Here is a 27014-nt window from a genome sequence, read left to right on the forward strand (position 1 = left end):
CTTCCTCTCTCCCTCTCTCCCTCCCTCCCTCTCTCCCTACCTCCCTACCTCACCTAAGTTTTCTCTGTGTGGTCCTAGCTGTCCTGGAACAAGTTCTGTAGACCAGCCTGGCCATGACTTAGAAATCATGGCGTGCATCACCATTTCCAGGCTGGTCTCATTTAGGATCAATGCCTCTTAGTTCTCTTTCAAGCTGGACAGATCTTCTGTTTACAAGATATCTCAATTTCGCCTGCCATTTTTACCTCACAGACGGCAAAGTTTTCATACTCCTTTTCTGCTTGGCCAGGAAGCCATCTCTAGTTTCCTGAAAGATACTTTCCCTTCTGTCCTGGGCCTGAGGCTGACCTTGTGGTAGAGGGGAAGGAAGTTTGGTAGGGTTGAGGGTCAAGTTGTGGAGGTCCTCTACTGACATTTCTGGCTGTGAGCTCGCTGAATCTTGAGGGGAATTTTGTTCAATGGACATCTGAAAAGACCTGGGGTTCATAGTTGGGTTAAGCATTTGATGGCTCCACTGGCAAGGGGTTAAAAGCCAGCTATACATAAAATTCCCGATAGAAGCTCCAAATTCCTGCAATCGTGGTAAAATCTGTTTTTGTTGTTGTTGTTGTTGTTGTTATTGTTGTGTGTGTGTGTGTGTGTGTGTGGTTATGCAGCCCTGCCTAGTCTGAAACTCAGGATGTAACCCAGCTGGCCTGGAAATGCACCTGCCTTAAGGGTCGTGAATGCTGGGCTTTACAGGCATCAGCCACCACGCTTGATTCTTCTCTTAAAAACAAACAAACAAACAACAAAACAAAACACTGAGCTAATATTCAGAATCAAACTATTGTTTCGCCACCTTGCTTCATGTTCGTTTGCTTGTGATTCTATCCCAGACTGCTCAAGTATAAGCCTGAGCTGTTAAGAGTAGCGTTAGGTTACAGTAGGCTTGCGATATGCAAACAAAAAGACCGTGGGGATCCACGCTGGACCTCACGCAGGCTACGAGCCTTCCCTACCGCTGAGCTCTATCCCCAGTTCCCAAGGTTTGGCTGACAGTAAGTGAAATTCAAACGTCTCGCTAAAGGAAGGGCTGTGAAATTTCCCGACAGCAGGGAGATGAGGCAAGCAAAAAGCTCTGGGCGAAGTGTAAGGTTCCGCAGCCAAACGCCAGCTGCGGTCTGGTACAGACGAGCACAGAAATGTTTCAAAGGCTGGACTCTTCACATCGCAGGGAAAGGAAAGCCAGCTGGGCGGGGGAACAAAGAGTGTCTGCGGAGGTGCGGGTTTTCCCGAAGGCGGCGAGCTGGGGGCTGCAGACACCGCAGTGCTCCGCGAGCCAACCCAAGCGCGCCGGTAGCGCAGCAGGACCGCGGCGCAGACAGCCGCACTGGGAGAGGCTGGCGCTACCTCCCCCGGGGGGCGGGGCCACGGCAGAGCCCTGCGCGGCAAGTGGGCGGGGCTGCCTGGAGGCGGGCGTCCGGGGATTGGCCCTGGAGGGTGGGCGGGGCCGGGCGGCGGGGAGGAGAGCCCGGGAGGCCCGCGCGCGCACTCGCGCAGGCGCGGGCACGGCGGTGGCGCGCGCGTGCTCCGTCGGGCGGTGCAGCGGCTGCGACTGAGCCGGCCATGGTCGTGGGCGGTGGGCGGGTGTCGCGCTGAAGCCCCGAAGGCAGCAGGAGGCTGAGTGCCGGGCATGCGGGTGCGGGAGCCGGGCGGGTGCCGCCGCGGGAGCTGCTGACGGCGCTGCGGGATCGGGAGCCGGTGGCGGCGCGCGGGGCAGGTGAGCGCGGGAGGCGGCGCGGGCTGCGGCGCTGGCGGCTCGGGCGGGCGCTTCCTGCCGGGCTCGGCCGCGGGCGCGCGGGCTCCGAGGTAAGCGGCGGCCAGGCCTCGGGCGGCGGACACCGAGCAGCGGAGGGCGCCCGGTGGTCACCGAGGGAGCGGGTGCGGAGCGGCCCGGCCGTCGTCGTTGCGGACGCCAGGCTGCTGCGGACCCTCAGGTGCCTTGGCGCAGCGTTCACGGCGCGATTCCGGGCTCTCCGGCTTCGGACCCGTCAGAGTCCCGGTGCCGTCGCTGACGAGGTCCCGCGGCCTTGACTGAAACACTCCGGGGAGATGTGAAGCGGGAACTGTGAATACTCAGCCTCCCCGGGTTGCGGGAGGCCGAGCTAACCCCGCCGTAAGTGCTCTGTGGACCGGAGCTCTTGGGAGCAGCCCGCTGCAGCATCCTTGCTGGCTCTGGCTAGTTCCAGTGCAGGTTGGCATTGGGGGCAAATTTAGTTCTGAACCGCTCTAGTGTTGCAGTAAGCTCAACTCGAGTTGCTTACGAAGAAGCCTGTTATCTTACAGCGTCCAGAGTAGGATTCTGTAGTCTCTTCCTAGAATTCTGTAGTTTCTCTCGTGCAAAGGCTTCCTTGGAAACCTATCTTAGGCACGGAGTGAATTAGTGCAATGAAATCCATCAAAATTACAATTTACACAACGTGGGAGATGGTGGGACATGTAACCTGACTTGCTTTGCTAGTTAACGCATCTGAAGTGACGCTTAAATTGTCACTTGTTACAGAGTATAAACACAGGAAGAATATGGAAACACTCCTTTTTTTCTGCATTGCTACATCCGAAGGGAGTGACAAGTGCTTTTGTAAACATGGTTGTGGGCAGTGTTACTTACTGTCTGGTGAAGTCATCATAATTAAATCAGATGACTATTTATTCTGTAGTGCTGAATGGGTGATTGGAAAGATGATTCCTAATAAAATCTCCAAGGAGTCTGAGTTTCCAGGAGTTATCACTTGCGGCCTTTTGTACTACTTTGTAAGGTTTTTGTTTGTTTTATTTTGTTTTGCATTTTCTGAGACTGAGTTTTGCGGTATTATTATTTAATGAACTCACTCTGTAGACTAGGCTGGCCTTGATTCATTCATGTCTCTTTCTCCCTAGTCCTTAGATTACAGAATTCCAGGACTGTAAAGTGAAAACAAGAGCGTTTCCAGAATAGAATTTTTTTTTTTTTTTTTTTTTTTAAGGTTTGGGTGGCATCCACTTGTCATCCTAGTGCTGAGGAGAGGCACACAGGCGGATCGCGGGGGTTGAATCATGGCGCCACACGCCCAATGAGAGACCCTTTCTTAAAAAATAAGATGTATGAAAGGACACTTGAGGCTGGCTTCTGCAAACGCGCGCGCGCGCGCGCACACACACACACACACACACACACACACACACACACACACACGATTTTTTAAAAAGAAAGCACAACTGTATAGGAAAAATCTATAATGTGGCAGAAATCAGGGTGCTTTGGGTTAGGATATTGCCCAAGTTTCAGAAGGCAAAAATCTGAAACTAAAATTGAAACTGTATTCAGTAAAGCTAAAAGGCTTTAAGAAACATCTTTAGTTTACCCTTGTGATTCACACACTGACTAGGACATTCCACCTTCAGGGTGTTTTTACAAAGTGGAAAAATCAGGTTGGTTTTCTTGTGCTAGAGATTACTGGCCTGACAACAAGTTGGATGTTGATTTATTCTACTTTTCTGAACCTAGGGCTTTGCCAGGCAAGTGCTTTACATCAGAGCTTATATGTCCCGGTTACCTTTGTATATTAAAAACAGAACAAAACAGAGCGTTGCTCTGGAGCCCAGGCTCACCTATTGCTCATTGCGTAGCTCTGGCTTCTTGTATCTCTGGGCAATTCTGCATCTACCTCCCAACTCTACCCTTCCTAGTGCTGGGAGTCCATCACACACCTGTAAACCACACCTGGTTTCATGCTGAGTTGGGGCTTAAACTCCGGGCTTCCTGCATGCCAGGTAAGCACGTTAGCACCAGCTGGGCTATGTCCCCAGCCCCTGCCTTGACCTCCCTTGTTTTTTTGGTGTATGCATGCTGAGGATTGAACACAGGTCTTCATTGGTAAACATGCACTTAGACCATATCCCCAAGCCTGCTTTCCTGCTCTTTAAAAAAAAAAAAAATTTTTTTGAAGGTGGAACCTTAGAGTCTTCTGATCAACTTGTTTTGTGAATGTCAGCAAATTATATAGAGAACAGAAGTGACTCCAGTAGCTAAATGATCTTTCTTGTCTGCTTTATAGAGTGTTGCTTGTGCTACCCATTGTGAAAGGCCAAGGGTCAGAAGTGGCATCTTGGTTTGGTTCTAGACCTTGACCTAAGTCAGAGTCAAAAGAGCTTCGGTTGTACGGGTTTTGCCTGGTCTTTATGAACCTCAGATTTTTAATTTATAGAATTTAGATAAATATGTGGCAGATAGGAAGAGGTGGTCTTGGTGAAGACACTGTACAACCTGAGAATTGAATAAAACCAAAGAACTTTCTAGGCCTTAGAGTTTTAAGGCTTTCTTCCCTCTTTCCTTTACCCTTACTCCTTGAATTGAAAACATCCAAAATCCCTGAGGGCCTCCTGGCCCTCTTCATTTCTTTACCTGTGCTCATCCTGAATGATGTCATTCTCTTCCCTCTTTAAATATTATCACATGTTGTTGACTCAGATTTTTATCGCCAGTCCTGAGCATCATACTTGGGCTATAGCTAGACCTATGCATTTTTTTCCTCCTCCTCATTCTTATTCTTTCCTTGGTTGGGAGTCTGGATAGGATGGAGCTGTTGTGGTTCTAGAGATGGATTTATTTTTAAAGTTTATGTTATGGCTATGAGCGTTTTGCTTGAAGTATGTGTGTGTCCAGTTGCCAGTGGAGGCCAGCGGAAGGCTTGGACTCTCTAGATCTGGAATTGCAGATGTTAAAATTTAAAAGTAAAATCGAAAGGGTTAAAGAACTGGTTCTGTGTAGAGTAGAGGGAACAGTGAGTAAAGAGATGATTTATGAATGCATGCCTATCATCCTGGCACCTGGAAGGCTGAGTCAGGAGAATCTCTAAGAACAGCCTGGGTTATACGTGAGTTCTAGGCCAGTGTGACCTTCCATGGAGAGAGACAACAAAACAAAAAACAACAACAAGAAACAGGATTTGAGGTCAGGTGCAGTGCTGCATGCCTGTAATCCCAGCACTCAGGGAGGAAGAGGCAGACAGAACTCTGCCTCTGTGAATTCAAGGCCAGCCTGGTCTACAAAGGGAGTCCAGGACAGGCACGGCTACATGGAGAAACCCTGTCTCAAAAACCGAACCAGACAAACCAGAATCTGGACCCAGGTTCTCTGCAAGACCAGCCGGTGCTCTTGATCATTGCACCATCCCATTTGTAGGCATTTTAAAGGTAGTATGGTCAGGACTGGTTATTAGCTCTGGCTAGATCACTTGCATAGCATGTTTTGAGGGGTTGAATGCCATTGTGTGTGTGTTTGAAATATTCAAACAGAGAACTATTAACTTCTAGTCCCCAATCTATTTACTACTTATTTTTGGCTTAACTTTTGAGACCGGCTCTCCTAGAGCCTAGGTTGGCCTTGAACTCCTGATCCCTCTGCCTTCCTGTTCCAAGGACTGGAATCATAGGTGTGTACTTTTGTGTCCTCAAAAGTCTTCCTCCACCCCACCCTCTACCCTTGAGTGACAGCTCCAGTGGTCATATATTTTGTTTTGGGTTTTGGGACAGTGTCTGTCTCATTCTGGAACTCACCGTGTTGCCCAGGCTGGTCTTAGACTCTTGGTGGTTCTCTTGCCTTGGTCTTCTAAGGCTTGGGATTACAGGTATGCATCTGCAAGTCACCTCTTTACCCCACTGCTCCTACCTACGTACCCAGTTCTTTAAGTCTTTCAAAGTTACTTCTGAAATACATCCCAACTGAGTTGTCTTCACATTCCTGCTTGCCACCATCTCTGTCCTTCCTGGGTTGTGATTTATTGTGGCGTCCCCCCACCCCCACTCTTGTTGAGCCCCTCTTCAGTCCTCCCCTCTCTTGCCTTCTGTCATGCCTTTTTGCACCAAAGTCTAGCTTTGTAGTCCAGACTAACCCGGAACTTTCGATCTCTCTGTCTATACCTTCCGTGGGCTGGGATTACAGGTGTGTACCACCATAGCAATCAGAGCAGTTTATACCATTCTGTTGTCTCAGTGACTTCTCATTAAGAAAAGAAAATTCAACCTTATATTTCTAATTATTTTGCATATTCTGTCTGTGTCTCTTTCTTTTGAGACAGGGTCCTACTGTGGCCTAATTTTTTTGTGTAGACAGGCTGTCTTCAAACTCACAGAGCTCCACCTTGGTCTGTGCCAGTGGTATGCTGGGGTCAAAGGCGTGTGAGACCCTTCCATTACTTGTATGTCTATGTGTGTGTGAAAGAATTAGTATGTGTGTGTACACAGGTACACGTGGCAGCAGTATGTGTAACCCTCTCAGTCATTTGCCTCCTTTACCACATACTGCCTTACTTGGAGAAAAATCCCTGTCATTGGATTTCTGCTGACTACTTACTTGACAGTGTGGCCTAATTGTATTCAGTGTTGTCTGGCTGAAACATCAATCCCGAAAGTTGTTCAGAAGATCAGTTCGTGAAGAAAGGTCATGGAAAAATCAGAAGTGGCCTATGCCTGTAATCCCAGCACCCAAGAGGCTGAAAGCAGAATGGCTACTTCTGTAGTAGCCAGTAGTCTAGCCTGGCTACTACGGGATGTGACTCTTGTCTCAGAAAAAGAAAAGAAAAAGCAAACTCAGAATATGTAAGTCCATTGTCAAAGTAGAAGTACAGGGGAACATGTTGGAATTTAAAGTCTTTTGGTTTTTCAAGACAGAGTTTCTTGGGGCTGGAGAGATGGCTCAGTGGTTAAGAGTATCGTCTGTTCCTCCAAATGGACCAGGGTTCAATTCCCAGCACCCACATGGCAGCTCAAAAACTATTAACACCAATTCCAAGGGATCTCACACCTTCACACTAATGCATAAAAAATTAAATAAGTCATTAAAAAAAGACAGGGTTTCTTTTTGTAGTCTTGGCTGCTCTGGAACTCACTCTGTAGACCAGGCTGGCCTTGAACTCACAGAGATCCACCTGCCTCTTCCTCCCAAGTACTGGGGTTAAAGGTGTGCTGGAATTTAAAGTCTTAGAAGAATATTTAATGAACAGGAAATGCAAGCTGTATGAGATATCACCAGTTTGCTGGCACCTGTGAGACAACTTTTCTTACCCACTCCCCCCCATCTTATACCCTAGATTTTGACTCTATTGAGCCATATCCTTGCCCTCCTATCTATGATGAAATGGAATTCCCATGTCTTTATTAATAGCCTGCCAGATAGTGTGAGGATTATGTTCTGAAGCCTCAGCCTTTCTCCTCTTTTTTTGAGACAGGTTCTCTGTATTAGCTTTGGCTGTCCTACAGCTCCTTAAGTAGATCAGCCTGGCCTTGGACCCACAGAGATTCTCCTGCCTCTGCCTCCTGTGCTGGGATTAAAGATGAATACTAGCCTACTACTATGGTACTGCTCCTAGTTCTTGAGAGGCAGGTGGGTCAATCTCTGAGTTCAAGGCTAGTCTACATAGATAGATAGATAGATAGATAGATAGATAGATAGATAGATAGATAGATATAGATAGATCGATCGATAATAAAACAATAAAACAAAGATATGCACTACTATGCCTAGCTAGCCTGGTCTACAGAATCACAGGACAGCCAAGGCTACACAGGGAGGCCCTGTCTCAAAAAAAAAAAAGATAAACAAAACAAACAAACACCAAAAACAAAACAAAACAAAACAAAAAAACAACCCTGACATAATAAAACATAAAGATATATAATACAATGCCGGGTTCAACTTCTTCATCTTTTGTTTTGTTTTGTTTTAGACAGGGTTTCTCTGTAACAGAGCCCTAGCTGTTCTGGAACTCACTTTGTAGACCAGGCTGGCTTTGAGCTGACAGATCCATCTTCCTCTGCTTCAGTGCTGGGATCAAAGGCCTGCCTGGCCCTTTCTTCTTCCTTCCCTCCCTCCCTCCCTCCCTCCCTCCCTCCCTCCCTCCCTCCCTCCTTCCTTCCCTTCCTTCCTTCCTTCCTTGACTTATTTATTTATTTATTTTATGCATGGTAGTGCTCCTTCTGTATGTACACCTGCATGCCAAAAGAGATAATCAGATCCCGGTGTAGATTGTTGTGAGCCACTGTGTTGTTGCTGGGAATTGAACTCAGGACCTTCAAGTGCTCTTAACTGCTAAGCCATCTTTCCAGCCCTCAGTGTTTCTTGAGTCTTCTCTTGCTCTGTATACATTCTGTTTCTTACTTGGTTCCAGCCAAGTTAATTTGGTTAATATGGTTAATTTAGGGTTCTGTTACTTCTTCAGAAAATATGTAAACTTTGATGTGTCTGTTTTGTTTTGATGCAGGGTCTTCATCTCTAGCCTAGGATAGCCTGGCGCTCACAGCTATTCAATGTTAGGATTATAAAATTAGTGTATGGCTTATAAAACAGCTCTTTTAATATTGAGCAGATATCCTGAGTTGGGGTCTCTAACTGGGAGTATGAGCCAGGTCTCCAGTTCCCAGCTGCCCTGTGGCTTGGTTTCCCGGTGCTGAGGCCACTGGGAAGACCACCAGGCAAGTGACCATTTGCCTTAGAGGAGAATGTGATCCTGATTATCCATGCCTAACCAGAGGATTAAGTAGATTAAAAGAAATTGGGTGGTAATCCAGAAGCTTTATTTTAAACTACAGTTTATCCACATTCCTGACCATAGTTTGTCCCTGGACATTGGAAATAATTTACTAAGAATATTTCCTAACTGTATTATATTTAAAAATTGTACTCATCCTGTCATTTGAAGTCATGGCAGTTGTGAAGTAGGGAAAAGATGGAAGGCGTTTAAGGAGTTAGATGATCAACCTGCATTGCCTAAATAATTTGGTGTTGACTGTGGTCAACCACAGTGATCGTTAGACTGAAGACCTGAATTCCATGAATTCCTTACCTGCTGAGCCACTGGAAGGCATTTTCAGTGGCTGTCAACAAGAGGGCAAAGCTCTGTTTGGACACATTTTTTTATTACTAGTTTATAAACAACTGAATTTTTTTAAATCTGAATAACTGACACTTAAGATGATCAGAATTTTAAATATAATCAAAGTTGGTGTTTGCTTTATTTAAAATAACCTGTGGCAGTGTTCTTAGAAAATAATGAAAAAAAAAATGGAGAGGGGAAAAAAAAAGAAATTAAATACCCTGAAGGCCTAGCAGCCATCTGAAGTATGAAAGAGCCCCCACCTCCAGGCAATGTCCCACTCTGGAGCTCAGGTTGGCCTGAAATTTGGGAGCCTCCTGCCTCAGTTTTTGGTTGAGAGATACTTTTTTTTAAGGCAGAGGCACCACTACCTCACACAAATTACATATAATAGCACAAGAATTTCCATGAATTAATTGACATAGAATTTAAGGGTACTGTGTTTGCAGTATTGGGACTGGAATGTAGGGCTTTTTAAAGTGCGCTGGGCAAGCTAACACTAAGCCACACCCTTACTTCCATATTCTTGTTTTTCTCTGAAGCAGGGTCTTACAGTGTAGCTGAGGTTGTCCTCTCCCCTGCTTGGGTACCACCACACCCATCCCATTATTAACTGATGCTGGATGACCTCACCTTTATTCCAGTATTTTTATTTTGTGGTGTTGAATGTGTACCCAAGGCCTCATGCACACTGAGTAAAATGCTCTACCACTGGACACACCTTAGCCTTTCTGTTAATGTCGTCTCTTGATGAGGAACTTCTGAGTGTAAGGTTCTCATGCTGCCTTTATGAAGAGCTAGTTATCAGACTTACCACTTGTTTTTGTTGGGGTGGTGGTGGTTAGGGGGTGGGTGATTGTGTTTTTAGACAGTCTTGCTATGTTGACCTGGCGGGCCTAGCTAGTACTCAGTGTGGCCCAGGTTGACTTTGAACTTGTGGCATTTTCCCTCTCTTAATCTCTTTAGTACTGGGATTACAGCAACACTTGCCTAGTTTAAATACTGGGGACTGAAACCCAGGGCCTCATGAATGCTAGGCAAGCATACTACCAGGTGAGTTACTGGCCTGTCTTTGTTTTAGTTTGAGAGACAAGGTCTCAAGTAGTTTAGATTAGCCTCAGTAACTATGCAGCTGAGCCTACCCTCAAACCCCTGGTCCTCCTGCCTCTATTTCCTTTGGCTGGCATTACTGATGCTTGCTGCTATAGTAAGCACCAGCTTCCTCTTACAGCCTCTTAAAGATGTGGCTGTGTAGAAAAACTCCCAAGTGCCTCCTCCTGTATTTGGGACTAGGCTGACTAACAATAACAAGCATTTATTGGATGCTTACTTACATGTCGGGCTGTGCTAAGTGCTTTCTATAATTTTATCTTTGTAACAGCTCTCTAATGAAGGGACTGACAACATCACCACTGGAGGAAACTGGAATTTCAGGAAGTTACATGTCAAATGGAGCAAAGTTTTTAAGTGGTAGAGTCAGATGTTATGTGTATGGATTTTTTTTTTTTAATTTATTTTCATCTCGTGCGCTGGTGTTTTGCTTACATGTATGTCTGTGTAAAGGTATAGGAGCTCTTGAAATTGGAGTTAGAGACAGTTGTGAACTGCCTTGTGGGGCTGCAAATTGAACCCGGGTCCTCTGGTGGAGAAGCTAATGCTCTTAACCACTGAGCCACCTCTCCAGCCTTTGTATGGATGTTTTGTCTGCATGTATGTCTGTGGTTCACTTGTGTGCCCTGTGACTAAGGAAGCCAGAAGAAGGTATCAGATTCCCTGATGTTGGAGTTACAGACAGTTGTGAGATGCTATGCCATGTGAGTGCTGGGAATCAAACTCAGGTTCTGAGAGTCAAAAGAAAAAGTATTTATTTAAGTGTATGGGTATTTTGTCTGTATCACATGAATGCCTAATGCCCATGGATGCCAGAAGAGGGCATGAGATCTTTGGATCTGGAATTACAGGTGGTTCAGAGCGGCCATGTAGGTACTGGGAATTGATTCTGGGTTCTCTGGAAGAGGAGCCAGTGCTCTTAACCACTGCACCATCTCTCCAGCCCCCATGAGAGTCAGGTTTTTGACTCTAGGTCTATCTGATTTTGTACTCTCCTGCCTCAAGTAGCTGGATATGTAGTCCAGTCTGCTCTGATGTTCTTCCCATCATCATCATCATCATCATCATCATCATCATCAATCACCATCACCATGACTGTTCACTTTGAACCTAGGGCTTCATGCATGTTAGGCCTCTACCACTGAGTTATAGTCTCCGGTCTTAAATTTTGTTTTATTTTTATTTTTGAGAGTCAAAGTCTCACTGTAGCCTAGGCTGTCCTGGAACTTGGGGTAATCCTCTTGCCTTGGCCTTCTGAGTGGTGGCATTGCAGGTGTGAGGTGCTGTACCCAGCTGTGTGTGTGTGTATGTGTATGTGTATGTATGTATATGTATGTATATGTATGTGTGTGCGCGCACGCTTGGCTGGTTTCAGACTCAGAGATCTGCCTCTGGAGTGCTGAGGTTAGAGATGTGCACCATCACGCCCTGATCATTTATGTATTCTTTTGTAGGATTTTTCTGGTAGCTTTTGTAGCTCTATACTTCTTGGTCTCTTTTCAAGTGTAATTTGCTCTTCTGACCAGGCCCTGTAGACCCAGGTTTGTGTGTACTAATATGTTTGAACATACTAGGTAACTTCTCTGCTGCTGAGCTATATTCTTGCCCCCCCCCCTTTTTTTTCTCCTTTTCTTCTCTTTTCCTTAATAATTAACTAGCAAGGAAGTTTAATGATCCAAGTGTGAAATCCAGCTACGGCTTACATATGAATTCTAGGCCAGATAGAGCTACATATATAGTGACACCCTGCCATCACCACCAAACCAAACCAAACCAAACCAAAACAACAACAACAACAAAAATTCCTAATCTTAAATGTACCATGCTAGCGTGGTTGTGTATTCTAGTAAGTGTGTGCAGATGAATTAAAGGTTTTTGGGTCAGAAGGCCTTGACTGAGACTTTCCTGAGCAAAATCTTAAAAGTACTGGGCATAGAGGAAACAGATGAGTCAATGAAATGCAATAGGTAAACCATGAAGTGTAATTGGTAAACCATTCACATTCAAGTACATGCACTGGGGAGGCTGAATAAGGCAGCCTGGTCTACAGAATGAGGACAGGAAGGGAGGCTACACAGAGAAACCCTGAAAAGACCAAAACCCCAAACAAACAAACAAACATAACCTCAAAACAGTAACAAAACAACAAACAAACAAATAAAAAACCTATAGCAAACACTTGCACTGTTAAGTCCTTTTCTTCGTGTTTCAAAAAGGAAAGGATGTGCTAACCTTATGCCTGTCATCAATAGTGCTTAAGCTCTCAAGGAGAATCCCTTTCCTTTGCTTTTTTATTTTAAAGGTTTATGTTTATTGGATATTTGAGGTGTCTGCATGTGTGAGTACAGGTGTCGGTGGAAGCCAGAGGCACTGGGTCCCCTGGTGAGTCTGAGCCACCCTTCATGAGGCCAGGAACCAAACTTGGGTCTTTTGAAAGCAGTAAGTGCTCTTCACTGCTGAGTAATCTCTCCCGCTCTGCGTGTGCCTGAGTGTGTTTGTTTTGAGATGAGTTACATGTAGCCCAAGACTGGCCTCAAACTCTCTATATAAACAAGGGCCATGGCTGGAATTATAGGTGTAAGCAATAAAATTATGAGACAGTAAGTCAGTATGAGCTAGGCTAGTCATGTAAGATATCTCAGAGGTCAGACTTGAATTTTGTGTACTATTTATTTGAGATAGGGTCTCAGGGCCCAGGCTGGCCTGGAACTCACTGTCCTCCCAGGCACTGGTACTTAACTGTCAGGTCACAGACATGGGTACTTAGGTATCACATCCAGCTAAGACCTCTTATGCGCTGCCTTAGAAAGTCTAGTCTCTCTCTCTTCCTCTCTCTCTCTCTTCCTCTCTCTCTCTCTTCCTCTCTCTCTCTCTCTCTCTCTCTCTCTCTTCCAGACAGGATTTCTCTGTAGCTGTGGCTGTCCTAAACTTGCTTTGTAGACCAGGCTGGCCTCAAACTTCTAGTGATCTGCCTGCTGCTGCCTGCTGAGTGCTGGGGTTAAAGTCGTGTACCACTGAGCCCAGTTGGAAATTCTAGTTTCTTTGACCTGCTTCACAGAGGGAGCAGCCAAGACTCTAAATGTGTATATCACACCAGGGTGACTCCATCCTAGAAACTAACCTTCTAAGGGCTTGTTTTTCTGATGCTGCTGTAGCTCTTCACTTGCTGTTGGTCTCAGCTCTCCTGCATTTAGGAACTCCAGCCATTCAGTCCTAGCCATAACCATACTGGGTCTCAGTTCTCACTCCTGGGACTTCTGTCAGGCTGAATTTGGGAGAATGAATACAACAGTGTGATCGTCCTGTGCATTTATTTCTCTTCACATCTGAAAGAGTATCACTGAAGATTTGCAAGAAAAAAAAGAATCACTGATGTTAATGTATCTTTCTCTCAGTCTGTGTAGACATTATTGCTCTATCGATTTAATCATTGCAGATAGACTTCATAATTTTTATTTCTTTGTTGTTAATATTATTATTGATACTGGGCCTCTTGTGACACTGTGGATTTCTTATAGTCAAGGCTGGTCTCTAATAGTAAAGGCTGACCTTGAATCCTAATCCTCTTGCTTCTACCTTCAAGTGTTGGGATTACAGGTGTGCCATGTCTTTCTTCTTTTTCTTTCCTTTTTTATTTTTTGTTTTTGTTTTTTTGAGACAGGGTTTCTCTGTGTAAACTTGGCTGTCCTGGACTCACTCTGTAGACCATGCTGGCCTTGAACTCACAGTGATCCACCTGCCTCTACCTCCCTGAGTGCTGGGATTACAAGTGTGCATCATCATGCCTGGCTTTAAGTGTTTTTATTCTTAAAAAGCTTAAAAAAAAAAGATTTATTTATTTATTCATTTATTTATTATGTATACAGTGTTCTGCCTGTATCTGTGCCCGAATGTCAGAAGACAGCACCAGTTCTCATTATAGATGATTGTGAGCCACCATGTGATTGCTGGGAATTGAACTCAGGATCTTTGGAAGAGCAGCCAGTTAGTGCTCCTAACCCTGAGCCATCTCTCAGCCTTCTGAAAAAGATTTTAAATTTATGTGTTTGTGTGTATGGATTGGAACTTTTGTCCTCATGATTTCACAGCAAGTACTCTTAACCCCTAGTCATCATCTCCCCAGCCCAGAAATTAAGATTTTTTTTTTTTCAGATCATCTGTGTTTCATTTACTCAAGATACTAGGCTATACGTATATACGCATGTGTCTGTATATGTAAGACATAAATAAGTAATCAGGTGTAATAAAGAAAATGTGGCAGTAGTATTAACTTGTCTGTGAATGATCTAACCACAATTGGATGCCTTTTCATGACATGCATCGTCAGGGAGTTCACTGATTAGGGCGCCAATCATTGGCATACCAGATTTGTTCCACGGGGTTGAGTCTTTCTCGGTACACGAGTTAAAGACTGCAAATCACAGCACATGGTTGCTGCTTTTGGGGCTTCATTTTATAGTCGAGAATAGAGGCGCAGAGGAAGCTGGCAGCTAAAGTCTGCAGTGGCTGTTGGGGGAAGTGCTCTCGGCTAGTGTGGCACCTCGCTTCTGTCTCCTGGGCCCTTACTGCAGATACAAGCGCTTTGGGACAAGTGCTTCTTCAGGGAATGAATACATATATCTTGGCATATTGGTTAATTATTAAGGTCCTAGGCCAGATGTATTTATACGCATGCATGCGTGTGTGCATGTGTCATTGAGAATGGAGCATCATGGGCCTCTCTGTCACTCTGGTAGACCCCCAGCCCAATTTTTTTTCCCCAGCCCAAATTTTAACATTAATTTATTTTTGGTGGTGGCAATCAGGATCAGTGCCTGTCCCCTCCACTGACGTACACCCAGCCTCGTTTCTTTTAGTAGTGCATTTTGATGAAGTTTTCGAATACATATGACTCTCAGAGTGCGGATACTTGCATTCTCTTAGTCACCAGTGGCTGGTGTTTTCCCTACCACCACATCACTGCCCTCTCCCGCCCTTTTAAAAACAGTGGTGCAATTGTCTCCTTGCAGAGGTGGATGCTTTTTTCAGTCAGAGGGCTGGAGCTGTGGGTGTCTGGAGTTGAGCTGCCTCTCAGGATCAGCTTTTCTTGCTGCCGTAGGGCAGAACTTTGAAGGTCTGATCTACTGTGTCACACCGGGTCTGAATGTATTCTTTATTCTGCTGCTGGCATCGCTGTCAATTTATCATGAGTTTTCTTTTATACATTTCTGTTAGCTAAAGAATTGGCTGTGGGAAAGTCTGCTTCATCCACATACACTTCCAGCATGTGAGCCTGTGAGCATTTGCCTGTATCAGCTTCTTCATGGAACATGTGTTGAGGATGCGCTTAGGCTATGTGAGGCGTTGGGGTTGAAGAGAGACACAGTAGGCTGGGTGTGGTGCTTGTGCACGGTTAATCCCAGCACTCAGGAGGAGGCAGAGCTAGGTGTGTCACTGAGCTGAGGCAAGCCAGATTTACAGTGTAAGTTTCAGGGCTGTGTAGTGAGACCCTTCCTTGAAAAATGTTTTAGGGGCTGGAGGGATGGTTCAGTAGTTTAGAGCATTAGCTTTTCTTCCAGAAGAACTGGATTTGATGGCCAGCACCAACATGGTGGCTCAAAGCAGCCTGTAACTCCAGATCTGGGGGAATCCCACATTCCCTTCTGATCACCTCAGCACCAGGCACATAGACATACATGCAGGCAAAACATTCCTTTGTATAAGTAAATAAAGATAAGTTTTGGCCAAGTATGGTAGAGCTGAAGGATCCTTAGATACATAGAGTGGAGGCCAGCCTAGGTCACATGAAGTCCTATTGCAAGAAACACACACAGTTTGTTTTTTTTTTTTTTTCTTGCTGTTTGAGATGGCCTTACTAGGTGACCCTGTGACCCTGTTTGGCCCATAATTCACTGTGTGTAGAGTAGGCTGGTCTCAAACTCAGAGATCTTAACTACCTGTGCCTCCTGAATTGTGGGATTACACATGTGCAGACAGTTTTAATGTAAAACTTTGGTTTTATTTTTTTATGTGAGCACCTTATTAAGATGATACTACTTACTAAAACGATTAAGATATTAATTACTAAAAATAATGTTAATGGGCAGGGAGTACAACCCAATAGTAGAGTTCTTGATTGTCATGTTCAAGGCCCTGGGTAGGACCATGAAATACAGCAAGAAAAAAAGAATTTTTTTTTTCACTGTAAACTTGGTGGCCCTGGAACTTGCTTTGTAGACTATGCTGGCTTCCTTCTCTGCCTCTTGAATGGTAGGACAGCGGGCTTTTAACACTGTGTCCTAGCAGTTTAAGTAAATATTAGAATTAGTTTTAATTACACTTCAGTAAATATTAATAGAACCTATATGATAAGCAAGCTTCTTGGGTCCTAAAATTTGTCTCTCTTTACTTTTGAAATAGGGCTCCCTACATCTTTTAGGCTGGTCTCAAACATACCACAGGAGTATGCCTCAGCTTCCTGAGGACTGGGATTATGGTTGTGGCTGCCACACTGGGCTTCTTGCTTTTTTGATTGCCAACACCCTCAGTGTAGATAGAGCAGGCTTCTTGTACTTTTCCCTTTAGGGTTTCTTTCCATCAAAGACATTTTTACATGACCCCTGGTATATAGTCATATGGAATCATTATATACATCAAAGACTTATTGATAATAATAAGTTTATTTAAAAATAATTCTTTGATATGTAGTTATCTTTCTCACCTATTAAATATGAAAACAATTTCATACTAACAGGTGGGTGTACTTATTTATTTTTGATGTCAAGTGTATGTATAAGGCCACTTCAAAAATTATTTAAAATCATGTCCTAATCCCAAGTCTGTGTAGCCATTTCTTTCTCCCTCTCTCTTCCCCGCTTCTCCCCCGCCCCCTTGTGTTTTGATAAAGCGTTTCTCTGTATAACCTTGGCTGGACTAGCTTTGTAAATCAGGCTGGCCTCAAACTCACAGAGCTCCGCCTACCTCTGTCTCCCTGAGTGCTGGAATTAAAGGTACATGCCACCATGGTTGGTTTATGTAGCTATTTCTTAGAAAACCCAAGTCAGCAAATAAAAAAATGATTTTAAAAATCAACTTTTTTTTTGACAGTTTTATATATGCTTACAATGTATTCTGGTGATAGTCACCTGAATAGAACTTCTGTTTTGGTTTGATTTTTGAAACAAGGCTGTCCTGGAACTCTCAGACAGAGATCTACCTTCCTTTACTTCCCAGTGCTGGGATTAAAGGCATGTGCTACCAGTGCCTGGGGGCAGAGTAGAACCTTTTAACACAATCTGAAGATATAGATATACTAATTTGGTACTTACATGCTGAGGAGTAACAGTAGGAACTAACTAAAAAGTGTTTGCTTTCCACAATTAAATCATGGTGTTTATAAGAACAGAAAGCCGTGTGTATACGGTGAAAGAATTCATAGCATGCAGTGCTCAGACAGGAGCTGAGATGTCTGAGATGGCATGATGACAGTTGGTCAGTTGCACAGCGCTCTTACTGCCTTCAGAACCAAGGTTGCCGCAGTCTCCTGATGCAGTGCGATGCGAGCTGAAGAAACTCCTGGGATTCATGAGATCATTTCCAGTTGCTATTTGGTTGCCCGTTCAGAGACCTTTTGCTGTTGCCAGTTTTTCTCTGATCTCCAGAAGAATCCTATGAGGAGCTACAACCCCTAGTTTAAGAAACTGAGTTCTAGATGGTTCAGTGGTTAAGATCACTGGCTGCTTTCCAGACGATCCTGGTTCAGTTCCCAGCACCCACATGGTACCTCACACCTGTCTGGAACTCCAGTACCAGGACTTCTGACACCCTCAGGCAGACATATGAACATAAAACAAAAATAACGTTTTTGTATGTATTTGTACGTACATGTATACATACATACGCACACACTGGGTTCTAGAGAATTTTGTTAAAATCTTATCCCCATCTTCCTATGTCTGAAAATAGGTAAATTTTAGCTCATTCTAGTAAGCAGGCTACATCCCTCATGATAAATTGAATGTAAGAGGGCATGGGTGTTTCATTTGTTTTTAAACTATTTTATTTGGGGTATTTAAGCCTCTACCTCCCTTCCACCAACCCTTTAGCCCTAGGTAAGAGAGAGAAGGTTAGAGGGGAGAGTTAGCACAGACCCCTTTCTCCTGGCTGTTTAGGGTTGATGGGTTCCTTTGGGGCTATACCAGTCTCTGTCTACAGCAAATACAGCAAGCAGTTTCCTCTGTCCATCTTCACCAAGCCACTGTGCCACAAAGCCAAGTGTCTCTCCCATGTCTCTCCAAGCTGCCGCACCTTCTCTTTCTGGATTCTCATATATCCCTCAGAGCCCTAGACCACACCCCTCCCCCTTCTGCATCAGCTGGCAGAGACCATGCCCCACAGGAGGCAGTTATCAGCTGTGGACACACTGAGGCCCAAACTAAAATCCCACACCCAGGATTAAAACAAAACATATTTACATGACTGAGTTTTTAAAAAAAACAAAACTTCCACTACAGTGGGGACCATTTGTGTGTGTGCGTGTGCGTGTGCGTGTGCGTGTGCGTGCGCGTGCGCGTGCGCGTGCGTGTGCGTGCGCGTGCGTGTGCGTGTGCGTGTGCGTGTGTGTAGCCGCCTGTTTGTTGAAGTGTTTTTACATGGAGAGTTCAAAGTCATTGAAGAGTGCAGGAGGCACTGCTTTCAGAAACCGAGGAGGAGGAGAGTGCATGAAGGAAAGGAAGCTAAGCCTGCTGTTAGTGCATGCTGGGAAGCCTAGGTTGGGAGCCACTGGGGAGGTGAGGCAGGAAGATTGTAGGCTCAAAGTCTTCTTGAGCTAGAGCGAGTTCAGGTCTAACCTTGGAGATGCATTGAGCTACGGTTGCACAAAATGAGGAGGGGGTGGGGCGATAGCCTGGCAGTAGCGGCTACGGGATTTTCCTAGTAAGGTGCCCTGGTCAACCTTCAGTCAGAGAGGAGTGGGGAATGAAAAGATAAAGCGTAAATCTGATTGTTGTTGTTGTTGTTGTTGTTTTTTAATATTGCATTGCACAGTGAATTTGGAGCCAGCCTGAGCTACATGAGACCCTATGCCAGAGAACCCAGGTTCAATTCCCAGCATCCACATGGCAGTTTACAACTGTCTGTTACTCCTGTTCCATGGGATCTGACACCCTCACACAGACATACATGCAGTGAAAACACCGATGTACACAACATAAAAATAAATTATTTAAAAAAAATCTTTTCAATTTTTATTTTTACGTATGTTTTCACTCATGTGTAGGTATGTGCACATGAATGCAGGCCCCTGCAGAGGCCAGAGATGTTTGATTTCCCCAGAGCTGGAGTTGGCTGCCTGATGTTGGTACTGGGACTCAAGAGTAATAATAAAATTTTCTTTCACCAGCACTAAACATTCTTACAGAGATAAGAGGTTTACATTTAGAATTAGCCAGCTGGACTGTGGTGATCGCGGCTTTGTTGATCGCGGCTTTGTTGACAGCGGCCAGAGCCTCCTAATCAGGAGCCAGTTGACCGGTGCTGCCTTCCTCCATGAGGTTGGGCCCAGGGTGTCATCACAGCTCTCGCATCCTGTTTGATCTGGTGCTGTTAGCCTTGACATCTGCAGTGAGCATAAATGTCATTGTTGTCTTCTCTCCGCTCATGGTCGCATAGTGGTTAAGGTTGTATTTCCTGTGAGATGCTATTCCGAGGCCTCTGGAGCTACAGTGGCAATGGGCCACCAGAATGTACAGACAGGTGGACTCTGTTCAGTGTGTGTTCTTATCCTCTTTGCTTTGGGATTAGACATTTTTCCTTATAGAACCACCTGGGGAAAGGGTCTTGCATTTTGTTGGTGGTTTGAATTTTTAATTAAAAAAAGTTTTGTCTTTTTTCAAGATAGGGCCTTACTGAGTAGGCCTGGTGGGCTTGAGGGGTCCTGCATTTTTATTTTACACTACATCCTATAAGTTACTTGGTTAGATTTTATCTTGAATGTATAAACCCACTAATAGGGAAAAGGTATCAGATTAAAAAAAAAAAAAAAGGCCCAAAGCTGAGAATAGTGGAGCACAAATCCTAAATATAGTAAAAGGTTTTAACTGCGTTAGATCTTGGGCTTTTGTTTTAAAATGTGTGTGGCTATAGGCAGGCACATGGCATACAAGTAGTAAACATTTAGCATTGTCCATCTTGATTAACACTTTCTCTCTTCAACCTTTTATTTTGCAGTTTATCTTTTAACCTGAAAAAGACCTTCATGAATTCTTCACCTTTAAAAATACGTAATGTCATCCGTTCCTAGAAGACTGAAATGGGGGCTGTTATTTTGAGGTAAGTGTCCAATTTTGTAGGTTTTATTTCTTAGTTTTTGTTTTTTTATGAAGTTGAATATAGGAAGAAAGTATGAATATTGGTTAGCTTCTGATTTTTTTCTAATCTCTTGAGACGGTTTGTATGGGGGACAGTCCTAAGCCTTGCTGTAAGGTAGACTGAGATTTAGGGTTGCTTAATACAGAGGGTTGGTGTGCCTGCTTGCTTCTGTTGTTTGTTTGAAACTGTAGCCCAAGCTGCCCTGAAATTGACTGTAAAGCACAGGCTAGCCTGAAACTCCTTCAGTCTCCAGAGCACTGGGATCACAGTCGGGAGATACTACTACTGACAAAGGTGTTTTAATTATTGTTTTAAATAAAGGGTTACTAGGTGGTAGCATTGCTGAAAGCACAATGCCATTCCTAGTTTAGATAACAAAAGCAAGCCAGGCTGCTGTTACTAACCTATGAGTTTGAACACTTTATTTTTTTTTAAATTTTACTTGTATGAGTGCTTTGTCTGAAATGTATGTCTCATGTGTGTGCAGTGTCTTTGGAGGCCAGAGGTGTCAGATCCTCTGGAACTGGAGTTATAGCTGGTCGTGAGTGCCCATGTCGGGGATGGGAATTGGACTTGGGTCTTCTGGAAGAGCAGCAAGTGCTCTTTACCTCTGAGCCATTTCTTCAGCCTCCGAGTTTGGACATTCCAAAAACTTGATAGTTTTTACTGATGCATTGCCCTTTTTTTGGAGTATGACAATCCTGGGAATTAAAAGGTGGACAGGTGCTCTACTGCATAGCCTCAGCTCTACCAGTTGTTTATTGGTTTTATTTTATGTGTATGGATGTTTTGTATGCATATGTGCCTGTGCAACACTTGCATGCTGGGAGGCCAGAAGAGGGCGTCAGATCCTGTGGAACTGGAGTGACAGACCGTTGTGAGCTGCTATGTACACGCTGGGTTGGGAATTGGACTTGGGTCCTCTGGAAGAGTAGCTGGTGCTCTTAACCACTGAGCCATCTCTCCAGCCCAGTTTTTTGTTTGTTTGTTTGTTTGTTTGTTTGTTGAGACAGACTCTCACGGTCACTGTCTGTGGTAGTGGTCTGGATCTAGCTTTTGGACTAGAGTGGCTTCAAACTCAAATCTGTCTCTGCCTCTTGAGTGTTGGGATTAAAAGCGGGCACCTTTTGTGCCTGGCTGGCAGGGTTTTGGAGCCATCAAATTAGGGAAATTTTGAAGAATGATCAGCATGAGTCAATAAAACACATGATGAGAAAATGGAGAGGGGAATACCAGGAGCGGAAGAGAACAGGGAGAGTCAGGGTGGGAAGATGGCAGGTGGGGGAGGGGCAGGGCGGGTCTGGAGCAGGGTGTCAGGGTACCAATACAAGCTCAATATGTGTGTGTGTGAATATGCCATAAGAAAACTTGTTACTTTATATGCTATTTAAAAAGAATGATCAATATGGGGTTATTCATTTGAGATACGGACTTATTCTGCAGCCCAGGCTGGCCTCAGCCCAGGCCTATCTTCCTGCCTCAGCTTGCAGAGTGCTTCAATGGGACATGCACCACCTGAGCAGGGCTGATGTTATTTTGTAGGTGCTACAGGTTTAATCCAGCATCTCACACACGCTAAGCACAAGCTCTGTTGCTACGTACAACTCCCCCTTAATGCAGCTCTATGCTTTTCCTTAGAAAATTTGTTTTGGTTTTCTTTTTGTGGTTTTGTTTTTTGAGACAGGGTCTCATGTAGCATAGTCGGGTCTCTAACTCCTTCTGTATCTGAGGCTGACTTTGTACTCCTGGTCTGCTTCTAAAGCCTTGTAGGTGTTGGGATTACGAACATGCACCACCACAATTTGAAGTTTCTGAGACAGGAACCTGTCTTTCCCCTCTGAAGTGCTGTGATTATAGGCAGGTACCACCAAGCCTGGCACTGACCTGTCTGAATTTGAAAGTTGTAAAAGGTTATTATGTTTATAAACTCAGAGTGAACAGTGTGGCTCAGTTTCAGCTTTGCCTGTCAGTTCCGGGAGCTGCTGTCCTATCTCCAGGTCTGTTCACCGCTCAAGGATCCTTTTCATTAACTTGCACTGGATCTCTATGCAGGTGGAAATGACGTTCATAAGGATATCATTGAGTGTCTGCAGGGCTGGCCCTTTGACAGCCCAGTGGCAACGTGCGTCTTGCTTTTACTGAGTACATAACTGGTCAGATTGTCATGTCGTCTGCCATAGACAGTAAGGATACTGTGAAAGCTGTGACTGCCTGCATAGCATGACCTTTCAAAACTGTTTTTTTTATGTTGCCAGAATCCCATTTAGTCTTTTGACAGCCACACGATAGAGGAAGTAGTAGATAAAGGGCAGTATAAATGGCCGCCTTGTTCTCAGTCCAATTTTCTAGTGGAAGAGGTTATTGAATAATCATGCTACTACACACATACAGCTTTATGCGAAAGGTTAGGTTAGGACATTCTTAAAATTTATTGTTATTATTAGTGAATGTGTGTGTGAGAGTATCTGTGTGTGTGTGTGTGTGTGTGTGTGTGTGTGTGTGTGTGATGGTGTACATGCCACAGTACTCACATATTTGGAGGACAGCTTTGTCCAGTTGGCCCCCTCCTTCTACCTCTATGTGGATTTCAGAGATACAGCTCTGCTTGTCTTTACCTGCTGCTGCAAGCACCTTTGCCTGCTGAATCATCTCACCAGCCCAGGGTTGTTTGTTTTAGATTTATTTTATTTCCTATGGGCAAGTATTTTGCGCCCACGTATGTCTGTTTGCCACAAGCATGCCTGGTGCCTGCAGAGGTCACAAAGTGGTGCTGGAGTTACGGACTGTTGTCAGCTGCCATGTAGGTGCTGAGAATCGAGCCTGGCTGCTCTGTAAGAACAAGTGCGCTTAATTGTTGAGCCATCTCTCCAGCCCCAAAGGGTTTTGTTTTTTAAAGATTATGTGTGTGTCTGTGTTCAGCTATGTGACTGAACACACGTGTATGGTAGTCTGTAAGCCTGTCTGCACACAGGCCGGCCAGAAGAAGACTTTGGGTCTCTTCTTACCATTCTCTACTTGTTTCTTTGAAGCATAGTCTCTTCCTGAGCCTGGGATCATACTTCCATAGCGAGGCTAGAAGCCAGCAAGCCTGGCAGTCCTCTTGCCTCTGTCTTCATCAAGCTGGGGTACTGTTATGCAGTAATGACTGGCTTGTTGTGTGTGTGCTGAGATCCCAACTCCAGTCCTCATGATTATGCAGGAAGAGCTTTTACCCAAGGAGCCATCTTTCCAGCTCTGGAAGTTTGTGGTTTTATCCATAATATGTAGGATATATTCTAAGTGTAATTTTATAAAATGGATAGTACAGATTGACTTTCCTAACCTGAAATGCTCCATAGTCCAGACTTTGTATGTATGTGGTATTATTGGGAATTGAACTCAGAGCCTTGTAGGAACTCAGATATCATTAATGGTGTTTTGAGCAGCAATTAGCAGGATACAAAGCCTTGCTGTAGTCCATAATGTGTCTTCTGGCTTCAAGTGTGGAGGATAAAAGTACAAGTTGTAACCAGCAGGTAGAGGTGAACGTAGGTCAGAACAGTGCAGGAAGAGTGCAGTTGCAGGGAGCAGAGCGGTCTGCACTGTGGCTTTGTTGACACCAACGTGGAGACCCCAGGCTGAACGCACTAGGGAATGTGTTTCCATTACGTGGCTTTCATGGCAGGCCTTGTAATTTGCTGTCACTGTGGAGATCTGCATGTATAAAAGGGGCGGTGGCTCAGCAATTAAAATTCTTGCTATGCAAACAGCAAACTGGACCCTAGAATCCCAGACTCCCAGTAAATGCTGGGTGGACCTATCAGGCTGATGGTAATTCTAGTTGGAAGATAGAGATGGGGTCCCCTGAGTATGCTGGCTAGCTAGACTAGCCATACCTGTGAGTTCAGGTTCAACTGGAGAGACCCTGCCTCAATGAATATGATGGACGAGCAATGGAGGAAGACCACATACACACCTGAGCAGCTACATGCTTTCAGACCCAAACACACACACATGCACATCACACAAGAAAAAAGACATGCCTGTGAAGACTTAAATTTACAAAGAACAGTGAAAGTAAGACCTGTATGTGATACCCTGGGCAGTATTTGTTGTAGAAAATATTTGGCTATTAATGTTTATTATTAATACATAAAATTATTTTTGGTGGTTATTATTCAACTGCTACCATATCAGTAAAAGACAAAGACACCTGATTGATTTTTAATAAACTTTATTTTACCTGGGGCTGGGCAGATATTAACACCCTGATCTACCTTGTTTTCTCAGTCCTACATCCCATGGCATTTGCAGCCACGCCAGTCCTCAGAGTAAACTCCTCCCATCCATGTGTTTTTTCCTCCTCCTCCTCTTCTTAAGATTTATTTATTTATTATGTATATAGTGTTCTATCTGCATGTATGCCTGCAGGCCAGAAGGAGGCAGCAGCTCTCATTATAGATGGTTATGAGCCACCATGTGGTTGCTGGGAATTGAACTTAGGACCTTTGGAAGAACAGCCAGCCAGTGCTCCTAACCTGAGCCCATCTCTCCTGCCCCATGTGGTTCTATATGCTAACCCATAGTGGTCTCCGCTTCCTTCTTCTCTCTTGTACCTGTCTCTCTTCTTCCTCTCCATGATCCTCCCAGAATTATATAGGCTTTGATGGATTAGACCTTTGTTTCCATTTTGGCAGGTGGTGTTGTCTATGTGCTGAGTTTTACAGCCTGAATGGTACTTCAATAATGGAGTCAGTTGTGCTAAGGTCTGGGGCCCCATTACACCTTCTCCAGCTTCTGTCAGATTTCTATATAATCCAGATATTGTGGCCACACATTCTCTTTGGCCTCTTGGCCCTCTCCTATTGGCTCCTTGACTCTTCTCTTGGGGAGATGTTATGGGATAGTCTGGTGCTTTGTATTCAGATGTTAATTGCCCCCTCCACCCTAGGATTCTTACTGTTCAATAAGCAGTCCCTCACATATGCCAAAATGATGCTGTGTAACCTGGTCGCCAAAATTACCTGTGATTGGCTAAATAAAGTTGTGTAGACCTGAGCAGGGAGAAGTGAGGTAGGCGTGTGTGTGTGTGTGTGAAGGTTCGAGGGCTTGGAAGACAGAAGGATCTGTTGAGGGGAGGGGCAAACAGTTAACATCTAAGTACAAAACACCAGACCACGCCTTAGCAAATATTAGTGCTTTCCTCTGCTTCCTCTCTTTTGCAAGAGACATTTTACTGAATTTTGTTTAATTGCCTGTTTGTTTTTATATCTTGATGATACTGTGCACATCTCTAAAGTCCCTTCCTTCCTTCCTTCCTTCCTTCCTTCCTTCCTTCCTTCCTCCCTCCCTCCCTCCCTCCCTCTCTCCATCCCTCCCTCCCTTCCTTTTTTCATTCTTTTTGAGACAGTCTCACTATGTAGTCCTAGCTGGCTGTAGGCTACGCTGGCCTCATACTCACAGAGATCTACCTGCTCTTCCTCTTTAGTACTTGGATTAAAGATGACTGTCCCAGCCCTCCGGGAGGCAGAGGCAGGTGGATCTCTGTGAGTTTGAGTCCAGCCTGGTCTACATAGCAAGTCCAGGACAGCCAAGGGTACACAGAGAAACTCTGTCTCAAAAAATAAAACAAAACAAAAGGTGCATGTCCTCATTCCCAGTGGTTTTTATTTTGTGTTTTTGAGACAGGGTCCTGCTTTGTAACCAGGCTGGCCTGGAAGGAGCAGTGACCTTCCCCTCTCAGCCTCATAAGTGAGCTACTATGCCCATCTCCAATGACATTTTAACCGTTATTTATAGTTAAGTAAATTGAATCTCATGGCATGTGTTCTTTTGCCATTTTCTTCTCCTGGCCATCCTTCATTTTAAAATTGAGACAGTGTCTCACATTATTCCAAGTTGGCCTGAAACTGAGTAGCAATTCTTCTGTCTCAGCAGGCTGAGTACTGTGGATACAGATGTGAACCACCATGCCTGGCCCTTTTTGTTTCTGTTAACAGTGTTTGTGAGGTCCTTTAATGATGGTGTATTGTATTTAGTTATTTTTCCATATTGTAAAATGCTCAGTACGATTTCTTTTTCTGTTAATGTGTTTGAGTTGAGACTTCTTTAGGTTATTATGAAAAGGTGTAGCTTAAATGTTGATGTACTTCTGATATTCTTGGATAAGAATAAAGAACAGTATGGAGTTTTTGATGTCTTGTTTAGAAAAGGTTGAGTTCAGCTCTAAACAGTGATCTGTGAATATCAATGGGTTTTATTTCGTTTTTGTTTTTATTTTGAGACAGTGACACTGTAGCTTTGGCTCATCCAGATCCACCTGCCCCTGCTTCCCGTGCTGGACTTGAAGGTGAGCACCACTGGCTTGATTGTGGCTTTAATCTCCATTTTGAGTTTGGTATATTTCTGGTTATTTTGCTTTTTATGTTGGAGTCATATTTCTTATAGATTCCTTTTCACATTGTAGCTTATCAATAGTATAAATTGGCTTTGGCTCATGACCATTTGAATTTAGGGTTTTGGTTAAGGTATATTCCTACCCCTAAAACATGCTTTGTTTAATCATTTTGTGCTCATGTCTTGAATATTCTTCATTGAGTCTTCTTTTCATTTACATTAAGAGGAACACCATATGGACTCAGCCTCTTGCTGTCACTCATGCCAGTTCTCTGGCTCCCTGAGTTC

At 44.4% G+C, this 27014-nt stretch overlaps 1 protein-coding gene across 2 annotated transcripts in view; it reads left to right on the plus strand.

Annotated features, from left to right (window-relative positions):
* Positions 1 to 1528: 1528 nt before the first annotated feature.
* Pik3cb (phosphatidylinositol-4,5-bisphosphate 3-kinase catalytic subunit beta) overlaps positions 1529 to 27014 on the plus strand; it is a 104477-nt gene continuing 78991 nt past the window's right edge. Inside the window, exons 1-2 of one of the 2 annotated variants that reach the window (XM_021636595.2) lie at positions 1529 to 1762; positions 20211 to 20312. The gene's annotated coding sequence lies outside the window, so the exon portion shown is untranslated. The remainder of the gene's footprint in view (positions 1763 to 20210; positions 20313 to 27014) is intronic. The other variant, XM_021636594.2, reaches the window with a different exon arrangement.

This window comes from Meriones unguiculatus, chromosome 6, assembly GCF_030254825.1.
Source record: "Meriones unguiculatus strain TT.TT164.6M chromosome 6, Bangor_MerUng_6.1, whole genome shotgun sequence".
NCBI lineage: Eukaryota > Metazoa > Chordata > Mammalia > Rodentia > Muridae > Meriones > Meriones unguiculatus.